Below are 15,048 nucleotides of genomic sequence, written 5' to 3'. Positions count from 1 at the left end.
TGACTCTTTTGGCTGGAGTATATAATACATGAGAGAATGTATAAGAAGTTTGGAAAGATAGGCCGAAGCCAGAATTTGTAATTGTATGCCAAAAGAGAGTTTTTATTTGGTTTTAGAGGCAATAAGGAACTAGGGCAGTTTCTTGAGCAGGAGATAAAAATGGTCAAATATGAGCTCTTTGTCAATTTAGCAACTATGAATATTATAGATTAGAACCAGGATTGGAACCTACATGCTGACTGGTTTGGTGGAATGACTTCTACATTTTTACTTTTGATAATTTGCCATTTAAAATTTTCATTATTTATTTACATGATGGTATTTTAGCTCACAGGTTATACAAAAACAGGCATCTGACAGATTAGGACCACAGGCTATTGTTTGCCAGTGCCTGGATTAGAGAGTTGAAAGGCTGAAGGCATTGGTGGTTACTTATGAGAGTCTAGTAAGAGTATAGCTGAGAGGGTTCAAACCAGGGACCAGAATGGAAAATGAAAAATACAAATAAAAGTGTCATTTTTCCAATTAAATTCTCTGTAATCTCAGTTTTCCTTCTTTTTGTAGTGTAGGGAGCTCATCAAGGCCACTCATTCTTTTCTTACATAAAGCAAGGATCATGGTCAAATCTCCATTTAAGCTCGTGATTATATAAAGACCAATCTACTGGAAACATAATTGAGTTGATAACATTTTCCTTTTTGGCAGGGTTTAATAGTTTTTAGAAAGTCATTTCAGAGAAATCATGTAGTCAAATGGAAGATTCCTTCTGGTTTTCAACACTTACATACCTAGAGTATTTGAGGCACAGCAGTTTCAAAGCATCGGCACGGTTTCAGTTTGAGCCCTTTCGTTTTGTGGGCATTCACCCTCCCCCCCTTTCTCAGAAGTGAGGAGAAACATATTATACCCTCTTCTGTGTACAATAAAATCAACACTAACTCCAGTAAGTTCACTTTTGATGTCTTGTTAAATGCAGTGAAATAAACATGCCGCAATAAACATACTTGCCTAGCAACAAGAACATAAATCCAAGACTGACATGATTTCCTTCTATTCTTCAGGGGATGGTTTTGCTTCAACAGCCTGAGAAGGGTCTGACAGGAGACACTGCCCTAGCAAAGAACATAAAGTGCTCTTTCAAGAGACTGCTTTATCTATGAGCAAAGAAGGCCTTATATATTTGGAGTAGAGGGTCACAGGGAGGAGCTGTCCTTTCTGCCCAACCACTCCCGCAACTGCTATCTCTTGGGTGTTAACTGCCATCTTTACACATTTGCTTCTCTTTGAAGATGAATGTACTCCCACCAGGAAGGGCATTTTAAATCTTCACTGTCTTGCTAAGAATGAGTTTTTATAAGTTCTTTTTCCATAATGGGGAAGAATAGAACAAAATGTGGGTCATAGATATCTTGCTGGAAGAAGGCGAAAGAAAAAGAGAGATAAGCCTCTATTCTGCAACTCTTTTCAGTCTCTTCCAACAAAAGCAGATTTTTAAGGAGTTCCAATTTTGTTGGTTCTTAGTGGGTAGGGTGAGGGAGATAACAAAGGTGAATGCTGTTAATTCTATTTCATTTCATTCAATTTAATTAATGATGTTAAACATATGATGGATGATGGGTTTTAATGTATAAAGATATATAAGCACAAATACAAGGTGGAGAGTGAAAAAGGCCAAGAACTATCTGGACAAAGTAGTCTAGGAAACTTTGAAGATGGAGATAATTTCTTTTTCTTACTTAGGGATGAGGATGGAAGGGCTAAGGAGGAGGATTCATTAGGGAGGCATCAACTGACTTGAAACTTGAAGGAAGATAAGAATTATGAGAGGCAGAGAGAAAGAAGTACAAATTAAAATATCACTCTGTGATGTCATTGGTCTTCTTCCCAGAGGAAGGATGAATAACAATCACTTTTTTTTCTAAAATGCCAACTCCTTTTAGCTCTGGTCCGCCACAGAGCCAAAAGCAGCCAAAAAGTTTGTATTCCCCCCAAAACTTGAATAATGAGTATCAGAGTGCTCAGAAGTTTCTAGGGAATCTCTGCTCAAAGAATGGCCCCCATAGGCTTATTAACATCCCATCCTACCTTCCTAAGCAAGGCAAATTGAGAATCCTAAATAGCAGACTAGGTTTGCATTTTACCTTAGATAAAATAGGGAGCCACAGAAGTTTTTTGAGGCATGGAGTGACAATAAAAGAATGTGATTGTTTTTGGTCTGCATTAAACAAGGCTTCAATTCCAGACATTTAGATGGAAATTCCCACCCCTGCTCCTTTGATGAAATTTGGGAAAAGATTTGATTAAAATGCAAATAGAGCAGCTCTAACACTGTTCACTGATTAAATGGAAGACTGGTTACTTAGCACTCATTGAAGTCAAATGTAATCAAGATAGAATTGATTTTATATTCAATTCATGTAAACACTGCTCACTCTCACTCTTAAAAATCCATAAAGTAGAAGAAAAAAATCACAAGCTTAATTTTTCAGAAGAATGTACCATAAAAGTACAAAACTACTAATTTAGTTTTTATGTGTGTGATAGAAATTATGCATAAGTGAAGAGTGCAGTTCTTTCCCATTATAGCTTTGAATTCAAGGTTTCAGTTGTAAATGTTAACCTAAGAACTTCTTATTGCCTCTTCTCTTCAACTAAATGGCTTTGCAGGGGGAAAGAAGGCTCCCTTTACTTATCTGCAAATTTTCCTTCTGTTCACTGGAAACATATTCCAAAAGCTTTTACTCAGCTTCATTTCTCTTCTACTTTAGCCTCTGCTAAATCCCTCTTCTTTTCTCACCAAGAGAAATATTTTGTGACAGGTTTTCTATAATGTAAAAGATTCTTCTTGGAGAAATGAGATTTATATATATATATATATATATATATATATATATATATATATATATATATATATATATATATATATATATATATATATATATATATATATATATATATACATATTTTCTTTTTAAAGGATACCATTCTAGCCAGGCATGGTGGCACAGACCTTTTTTCCTACCTACTAGAGAGGCTGAAGCAAGTGGATCTTTTGAACTTAGAAGTTCTGAACTACAATGGGCTACGCCAATCAAATGTGTAAACTAAATTTGGTAATAATATGGTGAGTCCTCAAGAATTGGGGACCACTGTATTGCCTAAGTTGGAAGGAACTCAAATTGTAAACAGAGCAGGTCACAGCTCCAATTAGAAGGCCTATAAGTAGTCTCCACATTTCTAGAGGCTGGATGAGATGTGCAGACTCATTTACTTTGAAAAAAAGAAAAAGGTTCCATTCCAGATTGCTGAAATCACAGAATAGTAGATGACTTTAGAAGGCAGAGAACATCAGTTTCTTACAGCTATCCCAAAGTCTCATATTTATAAATGAGTAAACAGAAACAGAAAGGATGACTGATATACTAATATTAAAAAACAAAACAAAACACAACTCCTTTTTAGAAATTTGCCTGTACTGAAAATTTGACATCTTAAATTTAATACTAATAGACATATTCAATAATGAACTCATAAATGGGATGGAAGGATTTGCTAATATTTTAATTAATACAAAATAAAATAGATTTCTGTCTATTGTCAAATGATTGTACATACTACTTGAAGAAGTGAATCATATCTTGGCATTCTCAATATTAATGAAAAGAGAAGGCAAAAGGAACTTGCAGATAAAAGGAAGTGTGGCTCAAGGTTTTCCTTAGTGAGGGAGATAAAAGAGTTGGTTTTTATCATTTATCCACAAAGCAGATATAGTGTGTGAACAGTCAAATTCTACCAATCTTTTTTGTAAAATGAGAAAAGTATTAAATGAATAAAAAAATGTCCACTGGCAAGACTATTTTCCATTTCTTAAAGAAGTTTAACTGATATAAATCATTTATCATAATGAGACAAAAAAAATGATCCTAGAAACAGTTTCAACCAGCAAATCCTTGATCTCCTTGTCCTGCTGAGCATTATGGCAACCAAAGGCAATATGAATTTTTAATATAAATTCATTTTTAAGATCTTATTGAGAAGAATGGTGGAATATCATTTATAATATTTACTCAAAAGAGTGAGAAGCGATAGAGGCAAAAACAGGTTTACAGAAAATTAGAAACACTCAGCTAGACAACATTATCCTTAAGACACCAACAAGTTTTTATTAAGTTCCTACTCTGTGCAGATATTATTTTAGGTGCTGGAGATACAAGAACAAAGAATGAAACAATTTAAGAATGGAGCTAGAAGAAAGATTAACAAATAGATGGGAGTGTGAGCTCTTCATAACTAGAAATGTCCAAATTGAGAAATCTATAAATAGTTCAATTCACTGAGTGACAGCAATTCAAAACCTTCTTTGATAGACTTTCATCAATTTGGATAAGAAAATGATATACCACTTCAGTATCTTTGCCAAGAATATCCAATGGACACTATGGTCAAGAATCATGAAGTCAAACATGATTAAATAACTGTAAAACTAACTTGAACAAAATTAAATACACCTTAGAGGTACTTGCAGATTTTATTCTCTTGCCTATAGACATTTGGAATTTTAGGAGTTCCATTAGACCCTCATTATTATCAGTTACTGTTCCTTTATAAATTCAGTAATTGCCACTATATCTCAATTTTTCCTTTTGAAAAAAAAAAAAGGAGATATATCTGTCGGACTTCTGGCAGAAGTGATGGGGATTGGAATATGACAGTAGGATTCAAAAGATATGTGTACACTTTGTGCCAGTATGGAACAGGTCTAATTCATTGAGAAGGAGCCCTTTTAAGAGAAGCCAGCTGGAGTAGTGGCTTGTTTCACTGAGATCTCTACTAGCAAAAATTTTTTTGTGGTAGGATGTGCAGATTATTTATATAAAGTGGATGGAGATTTTTAGCCATATGCTGAACAGTACTAGAAGCAGCAGCTTTGTTTTTGATACCCTTGTAAATGTTTCCAAGAAAAATCTGTAACTCTGAGGCCTCACAAGATATATGCCAGGATTGTAGACAGTTCATTGAATAAATTAGGCAAGAATTTGGGGAATGATAGGATTCCAATTATCACCTTGTATCTAGGATAATATGCAACATGTAAGGAATTAGAAACATCACAAATATTACTCAACTCTATTCATCTTTCTTTGGAAAGAATGTAAAAAAGCAAAGCCAGAAAGAAAATTTTGCTTTCTTACCCTCAAATTTTATTGATAGGATGCTAAAATAAGTAAATCTGAGTTATAGGGAACTATTGACTAATATTTTCTGATGCCCCATCTTCAATTTAGATGGAACAAATCAAGTCCCTTGAGACCTGTCCTCCATTTTAGAGGAAATTATCCAACATTGTATTTTGGAGGCCCCTGGAAGTTTAGTGGTATTTTCTTGATTCTTCTCTCACTCCTAAAGTTCTAAATCCTTGGACTTATTCAGTCATATACATTCCTGGACCCCTTTGGGCAATGGACAGAACTGAATCTCTTTTAATATCTCCTTCCCTCCCCCTGCCCCCATCCTATCAAATACTTTTTTATTCCTTCACACCTGAATTTTATGCTTGTCATTGCTCAGTAATATTTTTTTTTAATTCAGTGACGATAAATCCATATCTTTTAGTAATGGCCAATGGGTCTTTGTAGGTAGAAAGAATCATAGAGATTATTCACTATAAACCTGACAATCATCAAATTGGAGGAAGGTGAATCTTAGAGAGATTAAATGATTTGTTCAAGTCACTTATAGTTAGCGTTGTGTTGATCAATGTGTAGCAATTGACACTCTCTGGAAAAGAAGTATGCATGACACACTTTTAATTTTAATTTGCATGAATAACATTTTCTCCATCACTTTCTTATGTTTAGAAAATCAACAAAAAGCCTTGATTTGTAGCATTTGCCAGTTTCTAAGATGTAAATGCTCACTTTGAAAATTTAACAGTTGGCTGTCCCTAACTGGTAGGAACTGATTCCAGCACATCCTTGTTTGATTCAGTAAATAGTTAAAAGGGAAGACAGGACTTCATCCTACGTACTATAATAATAAAGTTCAGTTCTCCATCCAACACACCAGAGTATCAAATATATAGCCCATGGGCTTCAATGCTTCTGAGAGGTTGAACCAAATTAAAATATAAATAGGAAATATTTAACAAAATAATTAAAAATGAAATAGAACATACATAATGTTATATAATTTTCTAAGTCAATATGTGTCACACAGGTATCCTTATATACAGTTTAGTTTCCTAATTTCCTATTTTTTAATTAAAAATTTTTGTTTTCAGTTCCATTCTCTGTTTCCCACATCCCCTGACAAACCATTGAGAAGATATTAAATATAATGCCTATTACATATATGAAGTCATGCAAAACACATTTCTATATTAGCCATGTTTTAAAAAAGAACGAGAAAAATAAAGAGAAAAATACAATTTAGTCTCAACTCAGAGTCCATCGGTTGTTTAGCTGTAGTTAGCATTTTTCATCATGAATCTTTTGGAATTATTGTTATTCATTGTATTATCAGAGTTGCTAAGTTTTTCACAGTTGATTAGAACTATAAGATTGCTGTTAACTGTATACATTGTTCTGGTTCTAATTTTATTTTACATTTGTTCTAAACTCTTCCAAAGTTTTTTCAAAACCATCTCCCTCATCACTTTTTATGGCACACTAGAATCATCTCCCTTTTGATGACTATCCGTTCAGTTTCTAATTCTTTGCCACTACAAAATGAGATGCTATAAATATTTTTTCTACATATGGATAATTTTCCATTTAAAAAAAGGCCTTTGTGAGTTAGCCCTAAATAGCAGTGTTGCTAGGTTAACTGGTATGCACAGTTTTAGAGCCTTTTTGGCACAATTTCAAATTATTCTTCACAACAGTTCAATTCACAACTCTATCAACAGCACATTCCTATCTCTATTTTTCCATTTCCTCTCCAGCATTTATTTTCCTTTTATGACATGTTATCTGATCTGATAAATATGCGATGGAACCTCAGAGTTGTTTTAATTTGCATTTCTCCAATCAATAGTAATTTGTAGCATTTTATATGATTGTTGATAGCTTTAATTTATTTTTCTGAAAACTGAATGATTTTGTTTCTATTTGAGGCTGATGCTACCATAGGACACTCACTATAAATTCATTGTAATTATTGCCTTTACTTTGTAAGTAAGAAACAGATATACACATATCCCCATTTTAAAGCCTATTGTTATAGGACTCTTTCCTTTTTTTGTGGAGATGAAGGCTCTGTCTTCAGAAGGGACAGAGCAGAGTCAGTGAGAGGTTGAAGACCTCCAATGTTCATCAGTCTCCATTCTCAGAACTCATCATGCAAACATCTCCCTTTGGGATTCTACAAGCAAGAATCTTCTTTGAACATAGCATCAATTTGGCTTTTCAGTATTGAAAGAGAAGATCAAAGAGTAACACTTTTTGAAATTATGGAAGGAAAAGACTCTGGAAAGACATAAGAGTAACAGATAGCCCCCATCATGTCTCCACCTATAGCTTGCTAATCCAGAGACCTTGGGAAATTTCTCCTTGGGTGAGATCAGTTCTCATGGTTGAGTTGAGTTATATTATTTCCAATAGGACATATATATATATATATATATATATATATATATATATAATGTATAATCTGGTTATATATTCTCCTAGGTATACCTTCTCTGATTTCTGTTTTGCTATGATCTGGATGAATGAGTTTCTTTGCCATTTGCTATAGTGTTTATTGTGAAAATGTCATTTGGTGGAAAATTAATGGATATAGAGCTTAGAGACCCTATTCCCCAGAAATGACAAAGCAATCCAAAGTTAGATAAAATTTGATCACATCACCTAGCCAAATGATATTTAAAGGAGCAGATAGATAAATTCTTTCCCTGTATCCCCTCTCTCTGAGAAGAGCAGAATAGCTTCTGGTGCCCAACCTCCTGTTTCCCATCCTGGCAGGAATAAAAATCTTCCTTGGAGAAGGATGGGGAGCAAGGAGGATAGTGATGTCTATTTTGTTTCCCTCCCTGCCACAGGTAGGCCTCACTACACAAGTGGTATCCCCTTATACCACTATGTACTTTGTCATTTCTGGGGGAAAGGGATTCCTACTCTAGATCCAAGACTTTACCCCTTTACTACAAAATATCAACTACACAGTAAATGCACAATGGAGAGATGGGAATAAGCTTACAAGAAATATGTAATCCAAAGCAAAGTTTATTGAATTTATCAACTATGGTGGCTTCCCTGCTCAGGAAGAATCACTCCATTCAAGGAGTAAATTGTGTTTTTCATAAGACGAGAAAAGTAAACTAGAAGTATTTGTTTCTAGGATTCCAAGGCAGATCTTGCTTCATATTGGTTTGTCTATCAAACGCATGATATTTAGATTATTGAAGTTAAGGCAGTTCTCAGAATTAGGGTAAAAAACAAGAAGTATTGATACTTTATTCCAGGCTGCTTACAGTTTCAAATGGGGAATGAGTCAGGGGCCATAAAAAGATGATGGGGTCAAGACCTACAATTGCCCCTTTTGTACTATATAAAAATCATATTCTGAGTAAACTAGGGGCTGTGTATCATATTATCACAAGTGAGCAGAGATACATAAGATAGTTGGAGGTTAGAGTTTTCAAATGTTTGACAATCACAGGGATTTAAAGTATAGTAGTCAGGCATTCTAAGGAAGGCACAATGAGCCTTTCTAGTCTTAAAGAGCTAAATAAATCAAGAGATTTAAACTAACACTACTAAAGAAGTGATCTGTAGCCATAAGATCACTAAAAAAATCATATTCTCATGTTTCCTTCAATCTCACCTTATATATCTCTTAAAGAGACAAACTTCATGAAACAGACTGTATAGGCAAACTAAGTGATGTTAGAGATTAAACAACTAATTTAGAGATTTAGAGGATTTATAATGGATTGAGAAGGGAGATTCACATATCACCAGTTAGTCATCAACATGAAATAATATCAAGTCTCCTTGTTCCTCATAACCCATTTCCAATATCCATTTAATTAGAAGTTATATTTGAGTTTTAGGTATTTCATGTAGTCTACTAGTCCTTTTGAAATCCTGAAATAGGCTTCATTCTCAGGGAAATATTATACTGTGGTCCTTCTAGTAGATCCACTTCCTTAGCTCTAGGTCATTTATAGAAGTTCCCTATTTAATATTGCTAAAGTCTGCCAGCAACAAAATTTTATATAATTTAATAAAGACTTGATTTGAATTTCCATTAATTAGCTCATATGGAAAAAAAAAGCAGTTCAAATTTTAGGGAGCTAATCATATTAACAATAGAATTATAAGAACATCAAATTAGAAACACATAGTTCATCCAGAAGTTCCATTTATTTAAGTTTATATATATCATTTGCTTGTACTGTCTTTACTTGAGTTCTATGCCAGATTTGGACAAACTATCATTAGGCCAAAGAAAGGATTGTAAGAATCTCTTAGGGCCTGACTTGGAAAATGAGTCCTTTGGCCTCAATGTCATTAGAAACAAATTTCAAAACAGGAAAATACCATGACTTAAAATTTTTCTCTGTAATTATTAATACTATTTTATATGTAAAACCCTTAATCTAATTTTGAGAACTGTCTACTAAACCATACTCACTGTCTGTACATCTCAACAGAAACATTTGGAAGTGAATCATAAAATGTAAGATTAATATTAAATATCTGAATGCTCCAAGTATTCTTTTTACAAGATTTATTCATAATAATAACAGAGTAAAGAGAAGTAAAGTGAGATAGAGAAAGCGTTTTTTCAGCTGTATTAGCAGGAAAAAAAGACCCTGAGGGTGTGGTTACAGAAACTTTTAACAACCAAACCTAAAAACATGTGAGGACACAGAGGAAAGGAATTCTGGGAAATACTAAAGGAATTCTGAGGAACATAGTCCTGGGGTACAAAATTCCAACTGATGCATCCTAGTTCTAAGATAAACAGTGTAATTATATTGCTTTCTCAGAGTTCACTACTTCAGTTAACATTAAAACCTTTGATTTTTATATATTTTTCCCATACCTTTCTTTTGAGGATATATAGTATCCTCATATCTTCTTGAAAGAATGAGACACTGTAATGACCTAATCTTTTACATGACTTTATAACTATTAGCAAAGAGATGGCAAGCCCAAGAAATCATTAATCTAGTTACTTAGGATATGGCATTGATGCCAAATTCAAATTAAAAGCAATAAAATCATTCACATTTCCTCTTATTATAGTATCTGAGAGATGTTTTAGTATTAATCTAGTAATGATTAGTATTGCAACAAAAATAAAATTCTACTGGCCACCTGTCATGATTATAGAAATTTGTTTTGAAAAAGCACAAATGGACCTAAAAAAATATGACAGGGGAAAACCAAAAGCCTCCCTTAATCACACTTGAACAAAGCAAAGTTCCATATTATTCTCAGGGCATTGCAGTAGTGTTCAAAATTAACCAGGTTAGAAAAATTCCTGTTCAGAAAGGAAATAATACAACGGGGAAACCACATCAAGAGGATCCTACCTTCATCTACACAAGGTTGTCCCTTTAACTTTCTCTGTAGCAGATCTCAGACTCCACTCCCTATTGGCATCACATGGCATCTGCCTTGAATGGTAGACTATTGACTCAGAGACAATTCAGGCAATCATCCCTGAAATCAAAATTTAGAATAATATCAAGTTACATTTCTAAGAGATTTTACGTCAAATAAAAAATTTCACTAATCAAGGCTTAGGGATAGATTCTCAAACCATTAATAATAAGCACATATAAGCAATAGAAATCAACCATTTAGAAATTGATGGTAATCATATGTTGGAGTTTCTCATTGCTATGAACATGATAGTTGATTCAAAATTCCCAGAAAAAGGCTAGCTACCATAAGCCTCCAGGCTAATAGGTTTATATTATATAGCAACCTTGAAGCAAAATAAAATCTTGAATTCTGAGGAATACTACTTAGTTGGGTCAAAGATGTAATTTCAATATATATAATAGTATTTAATCATTTAATTAATTAATAATTAAATTAATATTTATTAATAATTCAAGTTCATAATTTTCAGAAGTGATAACAAAAACAATTTCTTAGAAAGTATTGCACAATTTCTAACCATAGAAATGCAAATGATAAACAAAGTCTCCAAGCCATGAAGAAATTGGTTTATTCGAAGAGGGCCAGTCTCCCAATAAAGTCAGATTTCTGATCAAGACCAAAAGGCCCTGAGCACTGTGAGAGACCTCCTATATACCCTAAAGAATATCACAACTTATATACCAAGTGAAAAATAATCCAAGACAGTGATAAAAACAGAGAGATGTAGATTAGTTGAAGTAATCAGGAAATACTTCATATACGTAGAAGTCACTTGATAGATTATAGGGGAGTGAGGGAGCCTAAACCCTAATTTCTAAGCCTGATGATGTCAAGGATGATGCATATTGAGATATCTAGGGTAAGGGGGAGATGCCAGACCTTAAACCAGGGCAAAAACCTGGTGATGTATAAGGGACGTATTCAAAGGTGAAGGGGTGTCACCAGGCTTCTAACTGAGGCAAAAGCCTTTATGCTAATGAAGACTAAGTCATGAGTTCAAGACCATGATTGCTGAGGGTACATGATATAGCAGTTTTGCACACTAAGGCTAAAACTGAACCTATGCTAACAATGATTAAACATTTTCAGTTATTTTACTTTAAATTTTATACTAAAATAATCACAAAAGGCTTACTAAGATCATCACTTATGCTAATTTTATTTAACTATCCTAGAATTACAATTATGATTATCTAAAGACTACTGCTAATATTAAAATCTAATCCTCATATAAGGGGATAGAGTGTTTTTCACCCACAAAAGAACTCAAATTTCTATAAAACAGTAAAAAAAAAAACCACCACCAACAAAAACAAACATTTCTTTCATTATCTGTCTTTATCTTTGAAATCTCTAACTGTCCAGTACTGGGACAACAGAGAGAAATAAATAATTTCATAGTTTTTCCTTGGATAAGGATGCAATAGAAGGGGGATACAGAGATAGTGGCATCCAGGGTTCTAATAAATACTCAAAAATCAGTGTGGGGATAGGGATGGCTCATTAGAGACTTATTAGAGGTTTGGGTATATTGGACAACAGGGCTGTAACAGTTTTAAACATCTTGTCTTTGGGCATCATAGCAGTGGGTTCAAAAGGGGTTGAGCCTGTTTTGACAGATTAGATGCAGAACACTGAACACAAGGCAAGAAATCTGCTATGGTTTATCCCTTCTGTTAGGACATGGAAAAGATGGGCTATTTTTGCCCTGCCCAAGTTAATAGCTAACAGACTATTGGCAAATTGAATCAAAGGAAGTTCTTCCTTAGGGCTGCTGGCATTCTGATCCTGTTATCACTGTGTCAAGAAGTCCTGGGTCAGGTCACAAAACTCTGGTGCCAGATTGGGAAGTCAGTTCACAGATTTAATCTAGGAAAAGCCTGTCATAAGGAATAAGGGCCTTGGCAGGTCAATAACTAATAACTACTCATGTCTCTGCCCAAGGAACTGACTTAGGAATCTATGATGCCTATGTAAACCAAAAACAGACACAAAACAGACAGAAGTGTTAAGTAGTGAATTCATTCCAATTCTCTAAACTGGTCTGTTACATCCAAGAAAACCAGTTTTTAACATATAAAAATTGACCCTCAGCTGATCAGGCTGAAGTGATTGTCATTTGTAAGTCAGGGTGGTGTGACCATTACTAAATGATCATAAAAAATTTAAAAAGTAATTTTTACTCATAGGTCTCATCAACTCAAACATGAGAATATTCTGAGTGAACAGAGCTCAGAAATCGTTTTCTTTCTTTGGCCTCAGTTTAATCTTCCACAAAATAAGGAAGCTGTACTATATGATTTTTAACTCTACTGGCCCTCAAAGTTATACCATGGCTCTGGAACTTGGTAATTCCACTTTTAACAGCACATTATGGAGTAAAGAGAATAAGCAAGTAACTGGACCAGAAGGTGGTAAACCAAGGCAAGGTTTATTGAATCACCAACAAGGATGACTCTTCTGCTTTGGTGGAATCCATACTGTTCAAGGAAGGAACAATTTTTTTTCTATAGGATGAAAGAAGAGAATTGATGAGTTATCTATTTTTAGAGCTGTGGGGCAGATTTATCTTCATTCTTGTTTTTCAACCAAACCCAGAATATTGGGGTTATTTCAGTTAAGCCATTTCTCTGAATTGGAGTACAAAATAGGACATAGAGAGAGAGATGGAAAGTGGGGGGGGGGCATAAAGAGGGAGTCATTAGCAGGTAAAAGGATGGCAGAGTAAGGACCTGCAATATATCAAATTGGTAGAGAAGATATACATAGGGAGAAAATAGTAGTAGTCTCTCAGTAACCGAGGATGATTGTCTTTGTGCGTTTTCATCTATAATAGATGAGTGTGCACAAAAACACTTGTGTGTGAAGGAGATTTAAGTGGAAAAGTCGATGCACAGAGACAGTCCCACTCTCTCGGCATTGGAAGCCTGGGTCCATTGGCACGAAAAGTCGTTACACCTGGAGACTTCCTGAGCTGCATTGGATGGCCATGTTGTCTTTTGTGCTCCAACATGCCCTAAGCACTCCACAGTGCTTTGCTGCGTCGCCCTCTCAGCCATTGAACCTTCTTATTGGTTTCTTCCGTCTGTTCGGCCAAAGCAGTCTTCACACGCTGGGTGAGCAAAGCCATGGTTCACCAGGTGTCGATGACCCGATGGCTACTCCCACAAGGTTTAGCAGGCCTGTTGAAGCCGTTGCCTGGGGTATGGCTGCTGCCGCATGCTAGCAGCTACTGGGAGCCACAAGTGAGAGCAGGGTGTCAGGTGGGGGTCAGAGACTGGAGAGCTGCCCTAGGAGGGCACAACAAGCCCTCCAAACCAGAGATACTACCCCTCCCTGAGTACCCCATACACCCCAGGGAGAAAATATCATATAATAAAAGAGTGAAGGAGCTTTTTCAATAAGAATGAGATAACTCAGTCAAGTGAGAAAGAGTATTTGATCTCACCCAAGGGAAACTCTCTGATGTCTCTAGTGTAGCACACTGGAGATAGGAACATGACAGATTGCCTGCTCTTCTCATATCATCTCAGACATATTTCTTTCAAGAACATAGAACAGAGTTGACTTCTTCTGCCTTCTCTTTCAAAGGTGGAAACCAACTCAAGGTTCAACTGAAAAAAGAGAAACTGATAAAAGCTAGAGTTATCTTTGGTCTTTCATCAAATCTGCCTGGCCCCCACATAGGACAAGGTATCTTCATCTCCCCATTAGGGAGGGAGTCCCACAGTTATCCCATTTTGGGATACATACCTGTTGTGGAAAGGACATACCCTGTTACCAATCCTTCCAGTATCCCCTGTACCTCTTCAATCCAGGTCAATACCTTCATTATTATACTGCACACATGCACACACACATAAACATATACATAATATACACACATGTATGCATTTATCTTTCTCTATATATAGAAATATATATAACATACATATATAATATCATATCATATGTGAGATTTAAAATGGTTGAGGTCTTAAACTGTAGTGATTAAAATAGTGGAAGATATAAATTGTGATAGATATAAGAGAGGGTGAGTAAATTTGACCGCAGAAATATGTTTCACTATAGTGTCTTGGGTTTTAAAATCAAATATAAGGTGGTCGCCAGGGAATTATTCCCAATTATTCAAATACCCAAGTCAATTGGGTTTTATAGAGATTTAATTAACAATACAATGAATAATCAAAGAAGGAGAGAGAGAGTAAGAAAAGAATCAGTTTTTTAACACTCACCACAAGGTCTGACTAAACAAGGATTTCTAATGACACCAGGCCAGCAGCATCTCAGCTGCTTTCACCAGCTCCCTCCTCCATCTGAATGTTTCAGAATCAGTCTCCTCAGAATGAGTCTCTCCAATCTGAATGTTTCAGAATGACTTCCCAGCTCTTCCCTGAGCTCTTATTTTTTTAACGGCAAAATCTCC

This window comes from Monodelphis domestica, chromosome 7 (assembly GCF_027887165.1).
Source record: "Monodelphis domestica isolate mMonDom1 chromosome 7, mMonDom1.pri, whole genome shotgun sequence".
Lineage (NCBI taxonomy): Eukaryota > Metazoa > Chordata > Mammalia > Didelphimorphia > Didelphidae > Monodelphis > Monodelphis domestica.
Note: the sequence above shows the minus strand (reverse complement) of the source record.